This window comes from Sorex araneus, chromosome 2 (genome assembly GCF_027595985.1).
Source record: "Sorex araneus isolate mSorAra2 chromosome 2, mSorAra2.pri, whole genome shotgun sequence".
Classification (NCBI taxonomy): Eukaryota; Metazoa; Chordata; class Mammalia; order Eulipotyphla; family Soricidae; genus Sorex; species Sorex araneus.
The window spans coordinates 89,343,068-89,369,976 of record NC_073303.1 but is presented as its reverse complement, the minus strand read 5'-3'; the positions used below and the strand labels follow the sequence as shown (position 1 = coordinate 89,369,976).

Below are 26,909 nucleotides of genomic sequence, written 5' to 3'. Positions count from 1 at the left end.
TTTTTCTGAAGTATTTTTATTACATTCATTCATTCACTTTTTAGTTTACTTATTGTTTGACTTCTTCAATTAGATCTGAGGTCCTGTTACAGTGGATATTTGATCTGGATTATTTGTTTTCTATTCAAAATGTATTGAGAGGTGTTCATCCTTCTAGCCATAAAAGTATGAAATGAACTTAGTCACATATTACTAATTATGCATACCATGTTGATTCCAACTATATGCTATTATGGAAGAATCAAAATTATGGAGGCACTAAAAAAGGTCAGTAGGCTGCTCTCCACCCAGATGTGACCGAAAGCACACACGAACGGCTCCTCCATCCCTGAACGCCCATGATCCCGGAGGCCCACTAACTACTTTTGGCACCCAGCGGCTTCTTGATGAAATGCCTCTAGTCTGTGAACTAAGCTACGGCCCCATGCTGCCCCGGGAGGGGAAAGGTTTTCTCTCTCAGCCTTTCCTTTTGCCTGTGGCATGACAACCACCATCTTATAAGGCCCACTAAACAGAGGTAGGAACTTGCAATGACACAACTTCTGGCAGAAATTTGGCTGGGCTTAGTTACTAAAATACCAGAAATCCAAAACCTCATATGATTTTCATTCTCAGCAATGGAAAACAAATTATCAAATGATACCTTTTTGGCAGGTCTGATTATTAGGGGGGAAATCCAAATAATAATAGTGAGTTTTCTGTTGAAATATTGAATGTAATCAAAGTAAAGAGAAAGTAAAGTGAAAATCATCAGCCACACATGTGGGGGTGGAGGGCGGTGGCGGAAGTTGGGATGGGAGGTATACTGGGGTTCTTGGTTGTGGAACATGTGCACTGGTTAAGGGATGGGTGTTTGGTCATTGTATGATTGAGACTTAAACTTGAAAGCTTTGTAACTTTTCACAAGGTGATTCAATAAAAAAAATTATTATTTTTTAAAAAGGTCAGTAGTAGCCAAGGGTTGGTGAAGAGATGAATGTAAACTTGGAACATGAAGAATTTTTAGGGTAATAAAATTAGTCTGCTAAATAAAATGGTAGATCCATACCTTTATAAATTTGTTTAAACCCACATTTCTGGGAGACAACCTTAACATAAATGGCAGGCTTTCTGTGATAATAATGTCAGTTCAAGTTGATCATTTTCACATATGCACCTGTGGTACAAGTTTTTGAAAGTGGGAGAGTTTGCGTAAGGTGGTGGGGAGACAGGTACTATGTGGAAACTCTCTGCATTTTCTCATTAAATTTTTTGACAAATATAAAATGCCTCTTAAATGTAAATACTATTAAAAATAAATAATTACAAACAGGCAAAACAGAGAGACTCAAACATATTTTTGTGGGCCTATCATGTCCTATATAGTTAGCCCACAGGTGAATCTTGGATATATTATTAAATAAAAATATGATAGTTATCCCACAACCAAAACTAATCCTCATGCTTTTTTCAATAGGCTACAAGTTAAAAGAATAACACTGCAACACTGTCGTCCCATTGTTCGATTTGCTCTAGTGGACACCAGTAACGTCTACATTGTGAGACTTATTACTGTTTTTGGCATATCAAATACGCCACGCATAGCTTGCCAGGCTCTGCCATGTGGACAGGATACTCTTGGTAGCTTGCCAGGCTCTCTGAGAGGGATAGAGGAATCAAACCCTGGTTGGCCAGGTGCAAGGCAAACGCTCTACCCGCTGTGCTATCACTCCAGTCTGTGCTATCATTCCAGGATAAAAATTAAAAGAATATGGAAAATATTTTAGCAAACAACATTTCCTGTATCAAATATCAAATACCACTATAGCTGAAGAGATAACTCAATGGGATAATTGCATGTAGGAGATGATTTAATCCCAATCACCCTATGGTCCCAGAGATCCAGGAGGAGTGACTTCCGAGCACAAAACTTATAGTCCTGAGCCCTGCTGGTTGCAGCCTAACAACAACAAAAAATGATCTTGCCATTGTATAAAGTCTGAATGTCTATTTCCTAGAAACATTAATAATGATATGTAATTCCTTTAGAAAGATAAAATATTCACAGTCCTATAATTATTTTAGAAAAATAAAACATTTGAACTCTATCACTTAAAAGAACTGTCATTACTATTTATTGACCAATGGCCCCATTCCATGGACTTTATCTGAACTAGAAAATCTAATCTATGAATAGTTATGCAGGTGCCTGACTTTGAACTTAGCAGAATGTGGAGACTGGGTGCAGTGCATGTGCCTTCAAGGCTCTGAGAGCCAGTGGAATTTTACAAGTAGAAATGATGCAAGGAAGACTTAAGGCACTTAACGAGTAGTGGAAACTGCACTACCCATTTTTTTCTCTGTGCCTGAGCTATGTAGTAGATGACTATTACAAAAATTCCTGATGAAGAGAAAGGAATGAGCTCCTGAGGGTAGGGAGGTGCAGGTGTGATCTCCGGTTATCCTATGAATCTGAATGTCTCGTTTAGATTATGAAGGCCCCTGATTGGTCACTGACACTCTCCCGAGCCTCATATCCCTTCAGCATTTTCAATTTTACTCTACTTAAATTAATCACTTATGTTTGCCAGCAAAAATTTCAAGGAGTGCTCAGGAAGACTAGGGGCCACTCTGGCTATACGCAGCCAGTTGCATTGACAATTCAACAATAAGAACTTGTGGATGCATAACTGCTCAGCTCCTGGGTTCCAGGGATTGACAGAATCACATCAGTTGTGCTTGTGAAATTTTAGGGCTACACCTAGCAGTGCCCCAGGGACCCATATGGTCTGAGGATTTTAATTAAGGTCCTATTGCATAGAGAACAGGTGCCCCTGGCCACTGAGGTATTTCCCTATCAGTCCAAAACCATGCATTTAAATAGAAGCTGAGCATGTCCTTCACTATGGCAGGCACTGTTAGCTTTTAATATAGCATATAACCTTCCTCTCTTATGAATCATAATTCTGATTTGATCTGGAAGAGACAGATCTCCACTAAGGCATCTTCTCCAGAATCACTGGCAGTCATGAAACCAAATTCTGAGCAGTGGTGAATTACTGAGGTATACTTTGTGGGAATAGTATAGAGAAAGCTATTATTTTTATGATCAAGAATATAAATCTGGCTCATACAAGCCTTTTGTTCTTAATTCTCTCTGGCTTCTGTACATCTGGAGTATGGATCCCCAGTCTAATCAACCTGATATATTAAAGAGATCGCAAAACCATCAATTTCTACATGCTAGTGGTGAAAGTATAGAAAGTATAGAAAGATAAACAGAATTCTTAATAACTTCCTGCAAACAACATAATATCCAGCCCTGTAATTACTTTAGAAAAAATAAAACTCAATTTGGGTAAATCATTATTGACACAACTAAACATAAGTATTTTCCAACAAGGTAAATTTAAATCCATTTTCATGATAACTCTATTGTGGAGCATGATGCATTATCACTCTTACATCATACCACTTCCTTTCTTGAAGCAATCTCAGTACAACTGAAATATTAAAATTCCCCCAAAAATCATTTTTCTACAAGTCCCTATATTTTCATTTATTCTTATTCTGCATTCAAAAGAATTCTGCCCACAAATTTCACCCACGGACATTTAACTGGTCTATCAAGGTAGGAATGCATCATCTTTTCTGTGAAGTCTTTCTAAATCACAAACTTCATCTTTCTCTGTGAACTTTCACAAAGTATCTATGGCTGTTCTCACAAGTAATGATTTATCTTTTAAATCTGTTTAATCATCTGCCTGCTTCTCCACATTTTGAAACCCAGAAAGCAGTGATTTTGTTTTTTCAGGCATTCAATAATGTTTAAGCAAATTTCTAAATCTACTACTCTGACTTATTAAAGTTGTGACCTTTATATACTCCATTTATTTGTAAAATACAAACAACTGCAGGGATGAACTCACTAAATTCCATAAAATATCATAGTATAGTCTTTGACAAACAAGTCTCCTACTGTGAGGTATTGCAGAGAGTAATGGTGTCCATGGAGTTGATCACCTTAGTTATGGTCATTAATTCAGACTTTAACATAATTCCTGTTAAAATATTAAACATTCGATAGGTGAGCTTATAATATTATACTCTGGAACAGCTTATTACTTATTTTCTGCACTAAATTTGGTCCAAATTATGAGTTCAGTAATACCTTTAGATGACTAAACTGAATTTGAAATTTTTTGTTGTTATTCATGGCTCTACATTATAGATCACTTTAAAGTGACATAAAATCAAATTGCACCCCAGTGTACCTAATTTTCTCACCAAAATAATTCCTGTTTTTTTATCCCCCAAAGCTTAGCCTATTAGACCGTCTCCATTCCTACTTGAGACAGTCTGTTCCTGAGTATAGTGAAACCCTGGAGCAGGAATTCTGAGAAGGTTCTCAGTGGGACTAATCATGTGGGCATGACTAGGAGAAAAATAAAGGAGGCAAACGGTGTGGTGCTAGTTTGATCTGAATACACACGGACTTCTGGGAACTTAGTGCTGGGTGTATAATTCTTGAACAAATGAAATTGTATGCAGTTTCCATAGGGTTTATTTGGTTCACAAGAATGGGGTAAAATGAGAAACTACTGACAACCTCATGCTCAGCTAGGGGAACTGGTTTGTATGAAATTTCCAGCCTATTCCAAATATCTGAAGGAAAAGATTCAAAGTCTCAGTAATTTTGATCAAATTAGGTCCCAAGCCTTGGAGGTCTCAGCCCCGGGTCTCATACACCTGGGTTCCTCTGCGGGTTCCTGAAGCTCCTCCGAATGTGTGGAGAGGGGCCTTGAGCATGGCTGTGGCTAGACTCCAGAGGTCTTCGGTTGCCGGGATCTCTGCTTGGGGTGGGGAGGAAGCTGGAGCCCATCCCTTCAGAGGAGGCCCCGGGGGGAAGACAGCCAGGCACGCAGGCAAGAGACTGTCAGCATCACGCTCTCTTCCCAGAGCTAGCTTTTAAGTCTCTGGATGCTGGCCATTGACGGGATTATATGGCGCTGGGGGCAGTCCCTGGGTATGACCGCCTAGCTACTGAGAGATGGGAAATCTGGGCAGAGGAGGCCCAGACCCGATATCGTATAGCCTACTTCTCCCTCTGGGAGAACCTGGCAAACTACTGGGATTTTCCTGCCCACATGGGAGAGCCTGGCAATAACAAGCTGGGTCTCATTCCTCTGACCCTGAAAAAGCCTCCAGTACAGCATCGTTGTAAGGACGAGTAGAGGGAGGCTTCTAAAGTCTCAGGGCTTGGACGAATGGAGATGTTCCTGAGACTGCTCAGGAAATTTGACGATCAACAGGATGATGATGATGATGAGGAGGAGGAGGATGATGATGATGATGATGATGATGATAGGTCCCAAACCTCTGTACCTTGAAATAATGGAGAAACCTAGTTTCTGTGGGGTTGTCATATTCATATTATTATTATAATCAAGACTAAACTGGATAATTGTGGCACTGTAGCACTGTTGTCCCATTGTTCAGCAATTATCTCAAGTGGGCAGCAGTAACATCTCAATTGTGACACTTGTTACTGTTTTTTACATATCAAATACACCACGGGTAGCTTGCCAGACTCTGCCGAGTGGGCGGGATACTCTGGGTAGCTTGCCTGGCTCTCCAAGAGGGACGAAGGAGTGGAGCCAGAGTCAGCCGCATTCAGCATGCAAAGCAAACACCCTACCCACTGTGCTATCACTCCAATTATTACACAATTAAGTTATAGTGTGCATATATAATATGAGCATGTTTTAGATAAACTTGGAGAATAAAATAGACTCAGTCTTCAAATTGTCTACATTTTAACAGGAAACATTTATTCTGTATATGCTTCTTCTGATAAATAAAAAAGAGAATGGGGAGAATGAAAGAGAAGGGACATATTTAGATGTAAGAGAAATAATTTATAAATATATGATGGTCAAGCAAAAAGAATGCTAGTTTATCAATCCATCCCCTTTGAATTTTGAAAATAAAGGAGGTCATGATTATCATGGAGGCCATGGAGTGCTTTGGGGGGATGGCTAGACCAGCAAGAAGTTAACAATTTCCAACGCTTATAAGTGTAAATTAAGGCTCCGATTCTCTTAACCGCCAGGCCACTCTTTCCTCCTGCAGCTCAGGAGAGGGGCTGTTCCCTACAAGTTCTTGGAATGTCCTCTGGTCCTTGTGTTCTCCCAGTGCTTTTCTCCCTTCCATAGTTTCCTGTCCCCCCCCCCCTCAAATCTAGCTGGATTGCAGAGTTGTTTGTGATTATAAAATAAAAAGTAGGTAAAAAAAAAAAAAAGAAAATGGGATACAGTCTAATAAAAGCAAGTAAACTTCTGCAATTTCACACTGTCATATTGTTTCATGAACACTCTGAGTACATCTTAGTATTTTAATTTGGTGCATGAAAGAGCTTTGGGATCAGATGGCCCCGTGTTGGAATGTGCTTCTGAGACTTATTATCTGTGTGATTTTTTGCAAGATTTTCAATCTTTATGAGCTTTTGTATCTTCACTGTGAAAAAAGATTAAGAAGGAACACTTTGGTCTCATAAAACTGCTGTGAAGATTATACGAGAAAATCCAAGTCAAGTAAACTGGCTTGGAGAAATAGTTCAAATATTTGCTGAATTAATATACATATGCATGTATCATAAATAAATAAAGGGATATTGGAATGTATGAATTAATGAAGGGATGATTATGTAAATGGTTTCTGTATTAATCAATGATTATTAAATTACCTGGAAGATGAATAAAAGAGAAACTACTTCATGTTATTTCTGGCTCCTCCCTACTTTACAGAAATATATAAATTTAGTATACAACCAAATTCATCTTTATATTGTTAACTTCTTAAGAAATGGCATAAACTTTGGCACATAATATCTACTTTTACGAATGAAATCAATATTTTTCTCTTTGGGTACTTTATAAGTACTGTGCACAGGTAGGTATGTCACATATTTAAAAACAAAATGTGGTCTATCTATTATCCCTACTTTACAAATGAAGACCAAAGAACAGATCCACAAAATAAATTATAAGGATTTTTAAAATCAGAACTAGGGAGTAGGAAATTAGAAAGTCATATACTTGATTGATATAAATATTTTCCTTATATTCTTTACGTAAATTTGTTTTCAACTGAGTATGTCAGTGAGGTGTTAAACAATGATGTCAGTCCGCATGACAGGAGTCAGTCTGATAACATTTTGTTTGATGAACCAGTACCTAGACTGGGTGTACTTACAAATAGCTACATTTCATCATTCAAGGTTACTTCCACACAGCCTACCAGGCAGTACATTTTTAACTTCGCAGTCTATGTTGATGTGCTATTCAAAGTTGAATAGTAGTTCCTCCACTATTTTTCAACCTCTCTTTTCATAACGTGGTTATGCTTTAGATGAACAAAATTACTGCATCTTAACCAACACTAAAGTCCCAAAACATTAACTGCTGACATAATTTTATGAAAAAGGCCCTAACCAGACATGACTTTACAAGTACATAGCATAGGCAAGTAGTAAGTTTCTTCACTATGCAATATTTTTAGCTTTCTGCATCTACCCACTATCCAACCTTCCATCTACTTCCCATGAACCTGTTATCTATCCATTAATCCCACAGCCACCCACCAAATCATCAGCACGTGTCCTGGGGGTGGGAGGGAGGATGGAGACACATATTTGGGCTACACATCTTCTATTCCTATGCCCATTTACCTACTGACCTAGTCGTCCACTCATTCCATCCAGCCATTCCATCACATACTTCCATTTTCCTGCCAAACCATTCTAACCAGTACCTGGATAGATACTGTTTACGTTTGGTTCAGTAAGCTAATAACAATGTGCTTCGCTTTCCATAAATAAATACTTAATTACCATTGATGGGTCTATTCGGGTATTCCAGGTCTTCTTTCTTCAGTGTTGGGAGATTGTAGGAATCAAGGAATCCATCCATTTATTTTAGGTTCTCCTTTTTTGTGGCGTAAAGACCTTCAAAGTAGTCTCTAATGATCTTTTGAATCTCACTGGTTTCTGTTATGATGTCCCCCTTTTCATCCATGAAATCAAAGAGGACATGAGGAAATGGAAACATATACCCTGCTCGTGGATAGGGAGAATCAATGTTGTCAAAATGGCAATACTCCCTAAAGCATTATACAGATTCAATGCGATCCCTATAAGTATACCCATGACATTCTTCAAAGAAATGGATCAAGCAATCCTAAAATTCATATGGAATAACAAACGTCCAAGGATAGCTAAAACAATTCTTGGGAAAAAGATGATGGGAGGCATCACCCTCCCCAACCTTAATCTTTACTACAAAGCAGTAACAGTTAAAACAGCATGGTACTGGAACAAAGGCAGAGCCGTAGACCAATGGAACAGGGTGGAATATCCCTACACACAACCCCAAATGTATGATCATCTAATCTTTGATAAGGGAGCAAGAGATGTGAAGTGGAGCAAGGAAAGCCTCTTTAACAAATGGTGCTGGCACAACTGGACAACCACATGCAAAAAAATGGGTTTAGACCTTGACCTGACACCATGCACAAAAGTCAGATCAAAATGGATGAAAGACCTCAACATTAGACCACAAACCATAAGGTACATTGAAGACAAGGTCGGCGAAACCCTCCACGATATTGAAGATAAAGGTATCTTCAAAGGTGACATGGAACTAAGCAATCTAGTAAAAACAGAGATAAACAAATGGGACTACATTAAACTAAAAAGCTTCTGCACCACAAGAGATACAGTGACCAGAATCCAAAGACTATCCACAGAATGGGAAAGGATATTTACACAATACCCATCAGATAAGGGGTTGATATCAATGGTATATAAAGCACTGGTTGAACTCTACAAGAAGAAAACATCCAACCCCATCAAAAAATGGGGAGAAGAAATGAACAGAAACTTTACCAAGGAAGAAATACGAATGGCCAAAAGGCACATGAAAAAGTGCTCTGCATCACTAATCATCAGAGAGATGCAGATCAAAACAACCATGAGATACCACCTCACACCACAGAGACTGGCACACATCCAAAAGAACAAAAGCAACCGCTGTTGGAGAGGATGTGGGGAGAAAGGGACCCTTCTACACTGCTGGTGGGAATGCCGGCTAGTTCAGCCCTTTTGGAAAACAATTTGGACGATTCTCAGAAAACTAGAGGTTGAGCTCCCATTTGACCCAGCAATACCACTGCTGGGAATATATCCCAGAGAATCAAAAAAGTACAATCGAAACAACATCTGCACATGTATGTTCATCGCAGCACTGTTTACAATAGCCAGAATCTGGAAAAAACCCGAATGCCCCAAAACGGATGACTGGTTGAGGAAACTTTGGTACATCTATACAATGGAATACTATGCAGCTGTTAGAAAAAAGGAAGTCAAGAATTTTGTAGTTAAGTGGATGGGCATGAAAAGTTTCATGCTGAGTGAAATGAGTCAGAAAGAGAGAGACAGACATAGAAAGACTGCACTCATCTATGGTATATAGAATATCAGAGTGGGAGACTAATACCCAAGAACCGTACAAATAAGTACCAGGAGGTTGACCCCATGGCTTCGCGGCTGGCCTCACGTTCCGGGGAAAGGGCAACTCAGAGAAGCGATCACCAACTACATTGTAGTTGAAGGCCATGTGGGGGAAGGGAGTTGCGGGCTGAATGAGGGCTAGAGACTGAGCACAGCGGCCACACAACACCTTTATTGCAAACCACAACAGCTAATTAGAGAGAGAGAACAGAAGGGAATTCCCTGCCACAGTGGCAGGGTGGGGTGGGGGGGAGATGGGAGTGGGGAGGGTGGGAGGGACGCCGGGTTTACGGGTGGTGGAGAATGGGCACTGGTGAAGGGATGGGTTCCCGAACTTTGTATGAGGGAAGTATAAGCACAAAAGTGTATAAATCTGTAACTGTACCCTCACGGTGATTCTCTAATTAAAAATAAATAAATTATAAAAAAAAATACTTAATTACCCAAGAAAAGACAGGAAAGGACTTAAATGAATGTTATGGGAGACTCAATTTATTGCATCTTACTCTCTTCCACTCACCATTCACATCTTTTCACTTGTATTTGTTCTTCAATCCTCAAAACTCCACTGATAACATTATTTTAAAGAGAATTTTATAAATAATTAATTGAACTTCAGAACAATTGAAGTGACCATGAGCACACAGACACATAAGTGGCTGGTAGAAAAGTGGACTTGGAGAAAATCATAATAACCCTCACCCTCAGTACTTCAATAATTATAATCTTCATACACAATTGCTTCAATAATAATATACACTATTAATCCTTTCTTCAACACATGACAAATCATATTATATACCATTAGGTGCCAACTAAAACTCAGTTTTTACTTAAAATGAGATATATCTAAAAGTAACATATTTATTTTAAGTTTAAATGTATATAATATGTTACATGAATATCCCAGAAGTTTTAACACATATTAATCACTGAAATTGAATAATATACAGAAAACTCATTTAAAATGTATACACAGCAAAAGGCAGATAGGCTATTGCAATAGCACATTTACTTTCATTTCAGTTCAAGATAGTCAAAAAGATTAATACTTAAATTCTGACAGTTTATCAATACAACTAAGAAGCACAGAAACATAAATTTAACATAAGTAGGCTATTAATGGAATAAGCTGTTTTTCCAACATGCTTGAAACTCTATGGGATGTATTCCAGAATTAAAAGTTGTTGGAAGCAGACCTAAAATTGGGGATCCTCAAACAATCCCCTTATATATACCCTTCATATTCCTAGTCAAACAAAAGTTACATTAATTTCTCAGAATTCAAAAAATAACCTGAGAAGTTATATTTCAAATATTTTAACTGGTGAGTTTCTAAATTTTGTTTGTAACGTGTTGCTTTAGTTTATGAATTTTAAACACTTTTCTTAGGTTATCTTAAAAAAAACACAGAACCAAACCAATTTAAATGGTCAGAAAATGAGATTTGCTTATTCTGCTAGCTATGTGACTGTGAATAAATTATTTTTCCTCATCAGGCTTCTATCTTAAAAAAAGTTAGGGACAGCTCTGGTAATAATAAATAAAATTTCACCAGGAAAATTATTTACTAGTCACCATCACCACCTTAATAGATGTTTTGCAAAAACCTCCTTTTCCTCTCATTTCTACTATCAACATAAATCCAATCTGTCATCTAAAGATAATGTGTGATAAATTGCATTTCCAATATTCATAAGATTTTGGAAAGAAAAAAGGAGATGAATGAAAATAAGTAAATCTTATTTTATTGTTCAAATGTAATTATAATAATTTCATTTTATTCTCACAATAGGCCAACATAAGTCAACATGTTGCACTGCAGAGTTTGATAAATTCTACCTTGGGCACAAGACTATGAAGATAATCTTATCTTCAAACATTCCCTATAAATAAACTAAAATGGCAATTTATTCTTCAGCACATTTCATATTCTGATTTAAAATCAATTAGAGTTCACAAAGCTACCAGTTCAGATTCCCTTTGCTTTCATAGCAGTAATCTCAGCTAAGATGATGTGTTCCCATATATTAATTTTCCAGATAACTTATACTAAGTATTTTAATCACAAAACACTTTCATATTTAACTTTAACAATTTGTGATGTAACTCATTTTAGAAATTATACTCCTCTGCCTTATTTAAGCAGTTTATAGACTCTAATTTAGTTTTTCTTTGATGACTCACTGTCACAGTTCTTAGCATAAGTTATTGATTAGTGCAATGACAACTCTGTGACCTCAAAAACTTCTAATGCATGACTATTCCAAAATTTTCTTCAGTCAGTATTCCAAGGTTCAATAAATGGATGCTCCTGCATCCACCTTATAGAGGTGAGCTCCATTCCAGGTTCCTTCACTGAAATAATAAAACAAAATTTACCATACTTCTTTTTGGTAATAAAACAAACAAATTAGATTTTAGATGGAATAAGAACTAATTAATCACCTACTGTGTGTATCATTTCAAATATTTTATTTTGTTTTATTTTCCATCTAATGATCATTAAAATACCTGTGTGTTTCCTATTATCGTTTTAGAGTTAAAAAAACTATGGTCAATACAATTAAAGTAACATGCACATTCTCAAAAATTTATGATCAAGTTATTGCAAAGAGTATTATATATCATAGATCCAAAGTTGAATAAGTGGGAAGTTACAGGAATCTAAGAGACCAATAAATTAGGAAAAATATAGGATATTATTGACCATCAGTAGGGTTAATGGCCTTTGTCAAAACCCTGAATGAACTATTTGAGGCTCTTCCTCTTCCTGGAGAGAGCAGATATCATTGGCTACACTCAAATGTGACAGGGACAAATGGAGACGTTACTGGTGCTCGCTCGAGCAAATAAGAGATCAACGGGATGACAAGTGATACAAGTGATTATTGGCCATAAGTTTGCATAACATTAAAGTAAAATAATAATATAATAATTAGAAAGCAAACTAGGACAGGAGATTGTGTTTAATAGATTATTTGGCATTCAGTAGACTATCCTTATGTGCAGTTCCCTACCATTTTAGTCATACAAGCTCAACTACATTTCAAAAATATTATGTACACTAAATATTTTGAAATGCATAGCACATTGTATAAGCTTTGCTACAGTGCATTGTTATGCACACATATATTATTTTGTTATAATCTATGATTGTATTTAACTTAAAAATCAAACTGTCACAGGTATGTGTGCATAGGGGAATAAAACATATAAATATGGTCTTGTGCTGTACACATTTGTAGGCCTCTATGGCAGGTCTTAGAGTGTACTTTCCTATCATTAAAGGGGGAATATTACATTTTTGCAGTGTATTACTTGACTTTCTTTTTTAATTTATTGAGATTCTGTGGCTTACAATGTTATCAATGGTGGTTTCTCATGAACATAATTCCAACACCACACCCATCACTAATATTACTTACAAATTTATAAATAACAAGTATTATTAGCATGTGGACTACTTAATCAAAGTAGAAAACAGCCTATCCAAGCATAAAAGGTACAGTCTCAGTAGTCACTGGGCAGGCTTTAGGATACTAACAGAAACCAAGATTTGGGTGCCAGAACGATGAGTGACTAAGAGTAGTGTTTGAACGAGACTAGCAGATGACGAGACTTTTCACATACCAGAGTAGCTAACATTACACTAAAATTTGCCCTGACCTTTTAATATGTCCTTAAGATGATGTATTTAAGAGATAAATAGGTCCATAGAGAGGTAGTGTACATGTTACAGCACTTTACTTGCCCGATATATCCAAACCACCTCAATCTCTGGTACTGCATATGATTTCCCGTGCATCACAAAGAGTAATCCCTGACACAGAGCCAGTAGTGGGTCCTTAGTATCTCTGGGTATGACCCATATATCAACCCCTCCAAAACGAGCAGAAGACGAGCAGAAGAAGCTAGAGAAATGACTCAAGGGTTGGAGTGGAAGTTTTTCACATGGGCGTCCCAAGTTTGATCCCTTAACCCTGTATTATTTTCAGAGAGAAGAGAGAGAGAGAGAAACAGAAGGAGGTGTAACTAAAGCATGAAGAGCATCCATGGGAGAGATTCTTGTGCTGTGAGCATTGTTAATTTAGAGGTATACTTTACACTATGATTTGACTCCTTCAGGACGAAGTCATTCTGACAGAACCAAAGGGTAATTATGGCTGAATTTCACAAGCCAAGGAAGCGCAGTTCCGTGTACATTTGTTTGTCTTAAAAGAAGGTGTGTGTGTGTGTCTGTGTGTCTGTGTGTGTCTGTGTCTGTGTCTGTGTGTGGTGGGGGGGGTAGGGAAGCTAGGGGAAAGGTTCTTATTAAACTATCAATTATTGGTGTTTGTTCGAGGTACTTAATCCTGAACCCCTACTTCAGACTAGTGTGCCCATCACTCAGGTTTTGTGTTGGCTGATAACATCTGTAGAACTCCCAAGACTTTTCCTCATATGACTGAATTTTCTCAGAAAGAGCTGTATATGTCTCCTATATTTGAACTCATGGAAATGACTTTGCTTTAAGATTTAAAACATCATAGGGCCCTGTTTGATCAGGCTGAAATGAAGTGAGACTACACACATATCAATGGCTTTTCCCCTCAAACTTATTTATCTCTCTCATTACATTTAAAGTGTCAATTGAGAAAGATTCTCCAACTACAGGTATGTTAGCTATGTTAGGGCCCATATTTCACGATGCAAATATAGACCTCAAGCAGAAAATAGCTGGGGCCATTTCACTGAAATCAAATAACTGTCCACTGTCATCTTACAGCACAAGTCAGAAATAAGAGAACCAACCAACTTTACAATTGCAGGAATAGGAGCATCCTTGAAATACAAACCTTTGGGGTTTCAAATTGGAATAATTCTAGGGAAAAACAAACAACTCGGTCACTAATCAGAGTGAAGCTTCAAAGCCAAGTCTGCATCTCTCTGATATGTGTCTCACTCCGGAAAACTTTCTCTCATTTGCATGGGCACCTGTTGTGCCCGAGTTCACCAAGGAATACACTGCAATGTGATATCAAGGAAGTTTTCAAGTTTCAAGAAGTCTTGAAACAATTTCTTTTGTCTGTAGTCCATGGGAGGACTTTTGTTCCATAACTCCAGATAGTGTTGGGATTCCTTTCCCTCACACTGAGAATGAGGATAGTTCCTCAGATATTCAAAGTACTCCCCACATGATTGAGATTATGAGCAAGAGCCTGAGAACACAGTGTTCCCAGTGTTTGTCTCTCCAGATTAAGTTAAACAGTAGGTGCTGCATTTCTGTCTCCTACTTAGTGGCCTCAAGCAGAAATCTTTTTTAGTAAATAGTTCAACACTAATCTCTGCATTTACTAAGAAATAATGGGGAAGATATCCTCTACATTCTTCAAATGTTCCTTGTTCTAGTGTGTTGGTGCAGGTGTGGGGAGAAAGGGACTCTCCTTCACTGTTGGTGGGAATGCCGACTGGTTCAGTCCTTTTGGAAAACAATATGGACGATTCTCAAAACATTAGAAATTGAGCTCCCCTTTGATCCAGCAATACCACTCCTGGGAATATATCCCAGAGAGGCAAAAAGGTAGATTAGAAATGACATCTGCATTTGTATGTTCTTTGCAGCACTGTTTACAATAGCCAAAATCTGGAAAAAAACGGAGTGCCCCAAAACAGATGACCGGTTAAAGAAACTTTGGTACATCTACACAATGGAATACTATGCAGCTGTTAGAAAAGATGAAGTCATGAAATTTGCATATAAGTGGATCAACATGGAAAGTATCATGTTAAGTGAAATGAGTCATAAAGAGAGAGATAGACATAGAAAGATTGCATTCATCTGTGGAATATAAAGTAACAGAATGGGAGACTAACACCCAAGAGCAGTAGAGATAAGAACCAGGAGGTCTGCCTCACAGCTTGGAAACTGGCCTCACATGCTGGGGGAAAAGGCAGCTGAGATAGAGAAGGGAACATCAAGTAAAGGATGTTGGGAGAACCCACTCGGGTTGAAAGATGCGTGCCGAAAGTAGACTGTAGACTGAACATGATGGCCACTCAATAACTCTATTGCAAACTACAACACCCTAAAGGAGAGAGAACAAAAGGGAACGCCCTGCTGCAGAGGCAGGGTGAGGTGGTGGGAGATGGGGTGGGGTGGGTGTAGGGATACTGGGATCATTGGTGGTGTAGAATGGGCACTGGTGGGTTAACAATCACTGTATGACTGAAATGCAAACACGAAAGTTCCTAACTTTGTAACTGTACCTCACGATGATTCACTAATAATAATTTTAATAAAGACTTTATGTTCAAAAAAAAGGAAATTTAGCTTTCATTTACACTAACAAAAACTGTCAGGGTAAACTCAGGAGAAGCACCAGCAGTGGCAAAGTAGCAGGCTTCAGTGCACCTCAACTAAAGGTCTACATGGGCCAGGAGTTCTAAATCACATGGATCTTTAGGTTAGCAGTCTTATTTTAATTAAAACGTATAATTCCATTTTATAAGATTTCTGGTAATAATCTTCTAAATGTTTCCTGTTACATGTTAGTTCCATGCTAGTTTCCAGGAACTGTTCTAAGTGATCAGAGCAGCAATAAACATGCTATATCATGACATTTAGCATCTTGCAGAGAATGCTGTGAATAAAACGTAAATCACTCACTGCATCTATAATAATGTTTTAAACAATTATTAATGCTTTGAATAAAAGTGAAACACTTTCTTTGACTAGAAACAATAATGGAATATTTGACTAGGGTGGTCTCGATACACTTAGTAAAGACTTTGGGGCTATAGGTACAATAGGTAGGGCATTTGCCTTGCACGTGGGCTAGCAATGTTTGATCTCTGGCACTCCATATGATCCCCTGAGGCCTATCAGGAGTGCTCCCTGAGCACAGAGCCAGAAGTAAGCTCTGAGAATCACCACTGGGTTGGCCTCAAAAACAACAGCAACAAAAAATTTAATAAAAATTAAAAAGTAGTAGGGCTGGAACTATAGCACAGCGGTTGAGTGTTCGCCCTTCACGCGGTAGACCCATGTTCAATTCCTCTGCCCCTCTCGGAGAGCCCGGCAAGCTACCAAGAGTATTGAGCCTGCACGGCAGAGCCTGGCAAGCTACCTGTGCATATTGGATATGCCAAAAACAATAACAATAAGTCTCTCAATGAGAGACGTTACTGGTGCCCGCTCGGACAAATCAATGAGCAACAGGAAATTCTACCATAAAATAAAAAAAAATAAAATAATTTAAAAATAAAATAAAATAAAATAAAATAGAAAGTAACAGGAGTTAGTGAGAATTTGAGAAAAAATAGGGATTCTGGACCACAGAGAATAAAAATGTAAATCAGTATACTGATTATAAAAAAACAAAATAAAAGTTTCTCCAAAAACTAAGAATAGAATTACTATGATTCAGCAACCCCCACTTCCAGGTATATGTCAAAAAATTTAAAATTATAAATATATCCTATGTTAACTGCAGTGTTAGTCACAATAGACAAAATACAGAAATGACTTAACTGTTTATCTTTCAATAGGTTTAGAAAATGTGTATATAATTAAAAAAAACTATTATTTAGTTTCAAGAAATAAAGAGGGTCAGAGAGATGGTATGTGAGTACTATGCTTACTTTACATGCAGCTGGCCTGGGTTCAATCTCTGGCATGACATTTGGTCCCCAGAACCCCACCACAAGTGATCTCTGAGTGCAGAGCCAGAAGTAAGCCCTGAGCACAGTAGGATGCAACACAAAAACCAAACAAAGCAAGATAGAACAAAAGGGAGAAAAAAGGAATGAAAGAATACTCCTGAACTGTGACAAGCAGATATCATGCCAAGTGAAATTCAGAACAGAAAAAAAATGCCAATCTCAATTGACTCTCATAAAATGAGAGAGCACACTGATAGTTTATCCAATGCTAGGTCCTAGCAGAGACAAACATCTTGGTCAAACAGTACAGAAGGTAAATTATACAGGATGCATAAATTCTGAAGGTCTGTGCATAGCATTGCTACTATAGATATTGCAAAATTTACTAAAAGGTAGATCTTAAGAGTTCTCATTACATGATTTTATAAATATCTGAATGGTTGTTGTGTGCAGCAAAGTAGTTCAATGGAACCAGAGATGGAGGTAGAGGCATCAGTTTAGTGTTTAACGTAAGAGCCCAGGTGAGTGATCAAGGAGGCCTGAAAACCAGAGAGATTATTGTAAGGATGAAAATGAACCTGAGTGTTATAACCATTCTTCCATTTGACTTGATCAATGGTGAAAAACTCTAGGATATTCCACTGATACTCCATTTGCTCACTCATCTGACTTCTCCCTCTCTTTCCCTCCCTTTTATTATACCACTTACAATATCCAGTCTACAGCTCCTTTTGATCCAGTCAATGTCAGAATTTAAGCATTTTTGACACTCTGTGAAGTCTTGGTGAGGTCTTCTGATCTGAGAATACATCATAATTAGTAATTGATCCTAACCCTTTACTCTGAAGACAGGGAGGATGTTCTTATAAAATTCAAACTTCATGGCTTTAATGACCTGCACCCTGAAGAAGAAATGTTAGTTTCTTTAGTCTTGCTGACAAGACATCAAAGATATGGCATTTATCTATTTGCTTGAAGAGACACCATTTTATCCCCGATATTTCACCCCTGTCCATTCATTTTCCTATTTTGCTACCAACACTTCCAGGACTTTGCATGTTACTTTTTCTTTTGATTGCCCTTGTCTCCCTTGCCCATTTATAAGTTCATTCAGAGCTCAGTTTAGATGTTGTATCTTCTGCAAAGCCTTCCTTGACAGCCCCTCATAGGAAATGTGTTGCAAAACACCTCTTTGATCTTATAGAGCACCTTATTGTCTGGTTTATTCTTGTCTCTTTCCGTCCTGATCTCTGACCGCGCAGCATAGGTTCTTGTCCTTGTTCCCAGTTGACTCCAAGGCCAGGCATATTGAGTGGCACATGAAAGGCTATGGTGCAGATACAATGTTCTAGGCACACCACAGAGTCTCCCATCTGGACCAACACGCAAAGACCTATTGGAAAGAGTCCCGCCCCATAGTTGTGGTTATCTTTGTGTTGCTAAAAAATCTTCCATAAGAATTCATTCCGAGGGCCCAAAAAATAGGACAGTGGGCAGGGTACTTTCTTTGCAATGCAGCTGACCTGGGTTTGATCTCTGGCACTCCATATGGTCCTCTGAAGCCCACCAGAACTGATTCCTAAATGGAGTCAGGAATAAGTCCTGAGCACCACTTGTGCCACCTCCCACTGCCATAAATAGATAAATAAATAAACAAATAAATAAATAAATAAATAGTTTCTCAGATCGGCGTGTATACATCTGGAAACATTTCTTATTGTTGAACATCCATTATCTGGGAAAATAACAATATTACAGACAAGCTGCAAATACCCATACCTCAACATTCTCAGGTAAAATATGCTTCATATATAAAGGTTTTATAGCATTTTAAATCAAGTTATTTGGGAAATAACAGAACAGTGGAGCATTCTTCCTAATGTCATATAAAAATTAGACTGAAATGAACAAGTGATGACCTTGGGGATACGTAACAATTTGCTTAGTCCCAGAATTATTTTGCCTATTCTAAAGTTTTAGACTAGGGAAAATTGTGAAGGAATAAAATATCATAGGAATAGAGTTCATTTAAATGTATGCTTGAGATAAGAGATACACTTGAACAAAAAGATACAAAACTAATCATGATGAGAAGAAACTTACATTTGTATACATAAATACTAAAATAAGCTAAAGGAGGCCACTGAAATCACCCAGGAAATTTATAGATGAAGAAACTGATGCATGAGGGTGAAAAAGTAAGGTCAGTAGATCCAGAACAGTGTCAGATCTGGAATAAGAATACAGTTTTTAAATCTAATAAATTTAATTTTTAACTTATTTTTCTCACTCTCCTCCACCTTCCTCTTCCTCTCTTCTTTCTCTCTCCTTTCCTTTTTTTCTACTCTCCCACTCCCCTCTCTCTTTCTCTGCACACACAAACATACATGCATATGAATGTAGGTGAAACAGAAAAATATAATGCACTGAGACATTTCATAAAATTCTGAAACTTGTGATTCACAATTACATGGATCATTTGATAGCTACAAATAATATTAAATTCCACGCATTACTTTTTTGAAACCATATAGCTGCCATTGGTCATTGTAAATGGGTGTCACTGTCACTGTCACTGTCATCCCATTGCTCATGGATTTGCTCTAGTGGGCACCAGTAATGTCTCCATTGTGAGTCTTGTTGTTATTGTTTTTGACATATCGAATAGACCACAGGTAGCTTGCCAGGCTCTGTCATTTGGGCAGAGATACTCTCGGTAGCTGGCTGCCGGGCTCTCCAAGAGAGGTGGAGGAACTGAACCTGGGTCAGCAGTGTGCAAGGCAAATGTCCTATTCGCTGTGCTACCATGGGTGTAGTTATGGAAAGTGGCTAGGAGGTTATAACAAGATCACTCAGAGCTGATATACTCAAAAGTAGGATTTAAAGCCTATTTTTTTCTGATGCATTGTAGACATGGGGCTATTGCTCATTTTCCAGAAGCAAAGGGTGGGGGAGGGGGAAAGTAGAGAATTAACTATTGAGTATTTTATATTTATCAAATGCTTTTGATTCACAGCATTCATTTATCCCAAGGATCCAGGATATATGTATACTACTATTTTATATGAGACTTCATATTACTGTTTGGCATATCGAATACACCTGAGTAGTTTGCCCGGCTCTGCCATGTGGGTGGGATACTCTTGGCAGTTTGCTGGGCTCTCCGAGAGGGCTGGAGGAATTGAAGCTGGGTTGGGTGCGTGCAAAGCAAACACCCTACCCGCTGTGCTATCACTCCAGCCCACTTTGGTACCGAAAGTATCTCTCCCCCACGGAAGAGCCTGGCAAACTCTTCGTGGTATATTTGATATGCCAAGAACTGTAACAAGTCTCACAATGGAGACGTTACTGGTGCCCGCTCGAGCAAATCAATGAAGAACGGGACGACAGTGCTACAGACTATTCTATATCAAATATCTGATATGTTTTACAAATGAGTGACTGAGGCCCATGAGAATCAAATGTCTGCTGCTTTCTCTCTTAGAACTAAGATTCAAATATCTGCACTTTTTCAGGATATTAGAAATAAAATTTGAGAAGATAAATACATTTTGATTTAAAATATGCAATAAATTTTCATCATATACACATTCATTTATATATTATAGTTATTCTAAAGTATCCACTTGAAAAAAATGAATTATCTTGAGGCAAAATATGTGTTTCTGTTCTCCTTCACTCTGCTCCAATGTGCTCCTTCTAAATAATGCGCAATAAATCAGTGAGTAGCCTTAAGTCTTGCTGCATATATTAAGATTGTGAAGGCAAATAGAGTCTCTGTGGCAGCCTTTTCCTGTGGTGTGTTAGATATGGCTGCATCATTCCTTCAACAACCACTCACCATGGTCATCACCATGCTGAGCACTGTGACCAAAAGATTATAGAACAGAGAAAGTTCTTTCCTTCAAGGATTATTGAAACTACAAATGGAAGCAGAAATATGTGTAGAAGTGATCAGTTGACATAGCACAGCTTGCATGATGCAAGTGCCAAATGCTATTAAGACGTAAGGGTGAGAGTCGAGGAAGATGGGTTAAGGAGCATTTTTTACCTGAGTTAAAAAGGGAAGAGGAATGTATGATGTAGATGCTAGAGACACTAGTATGAGAAAAATCAGATATATAAAATAATAGTAAATAGAATAAAGCAAGCATTTTGTTTTGTTTTAGAAACTGGAAATCCTGCCAATTTCTTTTGAGATATTCTACTAATTCAATTGGGCTGCAAATATTCAGGACAGATATTTGGTAAAAATCCTGCATTATTAAGAAGCGAGATATATGCAGGTGAATATTTCCCATAATGAGCTCACAATGTGTCCAATGCAATGTGATTACAAACATTTAAATTAGTTCCATTGTGTGAAAATTCTTATTTACACTATAAATGCAAAATTCAATACTGTTGGACAAAACTTAATTTTCCCAAACTAGATGACTAGTGTGTTTAATGGCAAGGTCCTTCACCTTCAGTTGTCATAAGCAAGAATGGATGACATTTTCTGTTTACACCCATAAAGCCCTCCTTGTGTTTATCTGAGTGTGTTTTAGACCAGGTTACAGTATTTTAATTGTGAGTCACAGACCAATGTTTCTAAGTGCATTTTCATAGTTGATGCTTTTTAATGATTTCTTAATTAGAGAAGATGCATTTCTTTAGAAAATGATCATTTTATTTTCATGGCATGTTAGTGTCTTTTATTTCTGTTTTTCAGTGCAATTTATAAAACCCAGGTCTTCACATGGAAGGAAAGTACTCTATGACTGAACTATATCACAAGCCCCATGCTACATTTTTAAAAATACTTCCCCACCCAACCTTTAGATAACCCCACTCTATTGTCACGAGAGTCTGGTATGGTGCAAGAACTACAGGCATTCCATTCTACAGATGAGAAAAGGGAGTTTCAGAAAATTGAATCAATTCAAGGTCACACCACACTGTAAGTATATGATGAAATAAAAGCTTGAATTTGTTTTCTTACTCCCAATTCAAACCCTTTACTTCTCCATCCATTACCATCTGCATGGAATACAGTAATATCATCCTCATTATTACACAAATCCCAGATAAAATGCTGGTCAAATCACATTCCCTCGGGCAACATAAATACAGCATAAATTAAAAGCCCAATTAAATAGAATAGTCTTTTAACTGGGACTTACTATTGTCCCCTGAGGTCAGGGTAAGAGACAGCCCTTCAAAAGTCAATGACTTCCCATCCTGGAAATTATCCAGAGACCCACTTACCCACATGCAAAAGCCTTCAGAACCAAATTATTCATATGACTTTTTCTTATTTCCTTATGGCCTTCCAGAGCCCTGGCTCCCACTCAATTGGGAACTGGGTTTGGAACCATGCCCCAGTCTCTGTACCTCTGGCCTGCAAACTTGATTTTCAGAGTATCACTCCGTGTGCACATCCTGAGTGCCTTATAGCTCTTACGATGGCAAATAGTGCCTCATAGTTCAAACTAATGATTCAAAACAAAATTTTCTAGTTATCTCAAATTGGGATTATTTGCTAGTAAATAGGGCCATTGTGATGACCGAGAGGATACAAGGTGTCAGACTTGATAGAGTCTTGTTTTGTTCAGAGAGGGGAGTTAGGCAGGTAGATAGTAGGTGAAGAGACATTCTTGATTACACACTTTCTTTTTTAGTCTATTCCTACCACCTATCCCCAGTAGTCAATAGCAACAATATAATAAATTCCACAGATACCTCTGGGTCCCCAAATGTTAATAACTACTGTACCATATCGCCCTTATTCCAACCAACCCCCCACCCCCACTTTTAGTTGCCAGATCAGAGCCCGACTTTAGAGATCAAGAGCTGTTGTGTGCTCTGGTTCTTTCCCATGTCGTAGCTCAGCCGCAGTACTGCCCCCACCCCTATTCCCAGCCAAGTCACAACAAGAATGGGTCTCTAGGTCAACCTGGGTCACAGGCAAATGGTTACCGCGATCCTGCTCACCCCGACACAGCCTTCTCACCAACCTGCCTGGGTTTACTTCCTCAGAGGGTCGGACTGCACAAGGATCTGGACGTGCTTCTTCAGCTTCCTTCTGGGACTTCTGCAAAGACCACCTTCTTGACCCAGTATCTCCCCACCAATTCCATCATAACTCCCTTCTTGCCTTCCCAAAGAACTACCCAAATATGCCACGAGCCCAGAGGGCATAGAGATTGGGGGAACCCAAGGAGAAAACCCCATTCCGTGGTGGAATCCCTGTTAAGTAATAGAAAGCTATCCAACTACCAAGCCCGCTCCCTGGCTTCCAAAAAACGTCACCACCACCCAGGAGTTTTGCAGCTGCCGACCCCGAGTTCTCTCTCCTACCTGTCTCTCACTGCAGGGCTCCCCTCTTTCACCTCCTGGGCACACAGCTCCTGGGTCCCTGGCTTTCCTCTCCTTCTCTGGCCGCCTGACACTTGCAGCGGCGGTGGGCGGACCTCGGAGTCGGGGCACCTGCAAGCTGGCTCTCAGGTCCCCTCGGCGATGAAGCCTGGAGGAGGAGCGAGAGGGTGCTGCCCTCACCGCCGCCGCCGCCGCCGCCGCCGCCGCCGCGGTACTGATGAGGTTGCTATGGTTATGGGACTCCGCAGCTGCCCCCCTCTCCGCGCAACAGCTGCCCCGCCGCGGCCTCCGGGCAGCCCCGGCAAGCGGGCGCCAGGAGACGAGGTAGCAAATGCGCTACCGGGAATCGGCCGCCAGCCCCGTGTGCCCGCGCGCCGGCCTCGAGGCTCGCGTCCCCGGAGCTCCGCTCACCTCTGCGCCCTTGCTCCTCCTGCCCGCGCCGGGACGCGGAGAGCCCGCCCCGCCGCCCGCGGCTGGCCCGGCGCCCGCACCACTGCGCAGCGCCCAGCGGCTGCGCGGCGGGCTGCGGGGCGCGGCGCACGCTCGCCAACCGCTGGGCCTCTGCGGGGAGGCTCGGAGCCCGAGCGCGGCGCTGGACGCGCTGATCCGAGGCCGGAGCCCGCCCCCGCGCGCCCGCCAGCCGGTGGAGGGCGCCGGCTGCTGGACCCACCAGCCTCGCAGCCGGCCGGGCCGCGAGCATGCTCAGTCCCCGCCCCGCCGCGGAGTTCCCATCCCGAACTGACTGCACGATTGGGGTTTAGGGGAGAGAAGGGGGTCTCATCCAGATTCCCAGGAGAAAGCGGACCGAGGAACGGCGGGGCTGGGGGAGTAACCCTGCAAGAGGGCACCAGGGACATCCAAACCTTGCATGACCCCAGTAAAAGCAACGGTGGTGTCAACCAAGCAACTAGCCTAACACTAGCTGGTGGTCTCCTTCACACTGGAAGTTCGCAGATCTGTAGGTTGGGCGCAAGGAAGAATAGTGACCAGGGTTGAGCCAATTTATCTCTGCTGTTAGGAGACATTACACTTGGGGAGTCGCCAAGTTTTGCACGTAAGAGATGGAGGCCAGAGAGAACTTTGAAGACCAATCCTCCCTCCATTACTCTGCGATCCACTACTGTGCAAGTCTCAAATGGCCTAGAGATTGGATTATAATCAAATGATTACAACCCGCGTCACTGGGTGCTGACTCTTTTGGGTTGAAAGATGAAACAGGTAGTCAGAGAAAGAAACCCGGGGGAAAGACGGGGACAAAAACAAGAAGGTGGAGCAGTTCGTGGAAGAATGTACCTTTCCAAAAGAAACAAAAATAAATGAGTGTGATGTGGGGATCTATGCTGCTAGAAGGAGGTCTCTGAGCGCAAAATACCTAGATGTGAGACAACATAACTGGTTTCTGATCCACTCCAGGGATCCACTAGAGTTGAAGCAGAACAATCAGAACAGATTGGACATGTAATGAGACTGGAAAAGCAACACTTCACATCAAGACCTTAGATCCTAATAAAGGACTTTGAATTTGACCTTGGTGACAACAGGAACCACTGAGGAGTGGGAAACATACTGATCAACACTAGGGGGAAGGTTGCCTTGATTGAGGTCTGTGTTTTAGAAACTGGTGGGTAATAAGACAAGAAGAAGGGGCTCTGTGAAGAGGGTGTTTCTACAGCTTATCTGGACAGTAGCAGACTGTGTGTCCCCTTAAGCTACTAACAGCACCTGCCAATTCATGGACACAACCTGTGTGTCAGCTCATGCTTGGTTAGTGTTAAATAAATTAACACTTGAGTTTTCCAAAGAGAAAAATGGATGTCTCCCTTACAAGTTTTGCCACAGTGTATAAAAATTGTGTGCTGTTGGGGCTGGAGTGATAGCACAGCGGGTAGGGCGTTTGCCTTGCACGCAGCCGACCTGGGTTTGATTCCCAGCATCCCATATGGTCCCCCGAGCACGGCCAGAAGTAACTCCTGAGTGCATGAGCCAGGAGTAACCCTTGTGCACTGCTGGGTGTGACCCAAAAAGCAAAAAAATAAATAAATAAAAATTGTGTGCTGTTATTTTTTGCTGACATTACATTTTATGCCATTTTTATTTTTGGAGTGTCAATGTAAGTCATCAACATTTTGTCCTACAGTTGCTTTTCCCCAGTAATACAGGTAAGCTTGTAGTATAGAATTTGATGTATTCAGATGTATTTTGGTTGCCTAAATAAGAGCTATACAGGTCAAATTGTCAAATAAAAGGGCAAAGCTAGTTTCAAGAGGATAGTTCTGAAAGTATTGAAACAAGTTTTTGTTTTCTTGCACTGGCATAGAAAATACTAAAAGGATCATGTAAGAAAATTGTGGTGAAATGGACTATTAGCTACAGGAGAGGGGTGGAGTAGAGAAATGTGTAACAAACTATGGTCATTATGTGATGTAAAATACACATTTTTACAAAGCATTTTCATTTCAAACCGAAAATAAACTACATCCTTATGTATGCTCATGTAATATACACATTATATATGTATAGAGATATCTACATAGATATTTATACTCATAGTATGCATTATACATACACTGTAGCACTGTAGCACTGTCGTTCCATTGTTTATCAATTTGCTTAAGCAGGCACCACTAAAGTCTCCATTGTGAGACTTGTTGTTACTGTTTTTGGCATATCGAATATACCATGGGTAGCTTGGCAGACTCTGCCTTGCAGGCAGGATACTCTCGGTAGCTTGCCGAGTTCTCCAAGAGGGACAGAGGACTCAAACCCGGGTTGGCAGTATGCAAGGCAAATACCCTGCCCACTGTGCTATCTCTCTAGTCCATTATACATACAAAGCACTATAATTTGCAATTAGGATGTAATAAATCGTGAGATAATTGAGATAATGCCAAATGTGAAAGTGACCTGCCCCAGTTGGACATTTTCCATGATCTCTAATTCCTACATGCAAATAAGTGCTAATACTTATCACTGAATCTTCTTCCTTCAGAACATTCTGCAAGTTGGAGATGAGGAGAGAGGTAGGGGTATTGTGTAGGAGCTGAGACCTTTGGGAGTCTAGAAGTACCATGGTGAGCACCAGCATGAGAAAACTTTGATATTTAACCTATGTGTCAGGACCCAGGATTCTTCCATATGGCAAGAGTTACTTGTTTATAGCGGCCAGCAGGACCTCTATAGGTTATCCAGCTATAATGATAAACCCCAGAAGTTTCCTCGCCCAACACCCTTCTCTTGGAATCCACCAGGAAATGCCCCACATCACACTGATGCCTGCTTATACCCACAAGCAAGACTCAATAGTGAAGGGTTTCTCAAGGTGTGCAAGAGAAGAACAGTTCCTGCCCCAGTGGTCCCA

General features: G+C 39.8%; 1 protein-coding gene across 2 annotated transcripts in view; it reads right to left on the bottom strand.

Annotated features, from left to right (window-relative positions):
* The window catches only part of FAM135B (family with sequence similarity 135 member B), a 354,762-nt gene extending 330,722 nt beyond the window's left edge, over positions 1–24,040 (bottom strand). The window contains exon 1 of one of the 2 annotated variants that reach the window (XM_055126148.1): positions 23,963–24,040. The gene's annotated coding sequence lies outside the window, so the exon portion shown is untranslated. Of the gene's footprint in view, positions 1–23,533 lie in introns of both variants that reach the window. The other variant, XM_055126147.1, reaches the window with a different exon arrangement.
* Between the last annotated feature and the right edge of the window lie 2,869 nt (positions 24,041–26,909).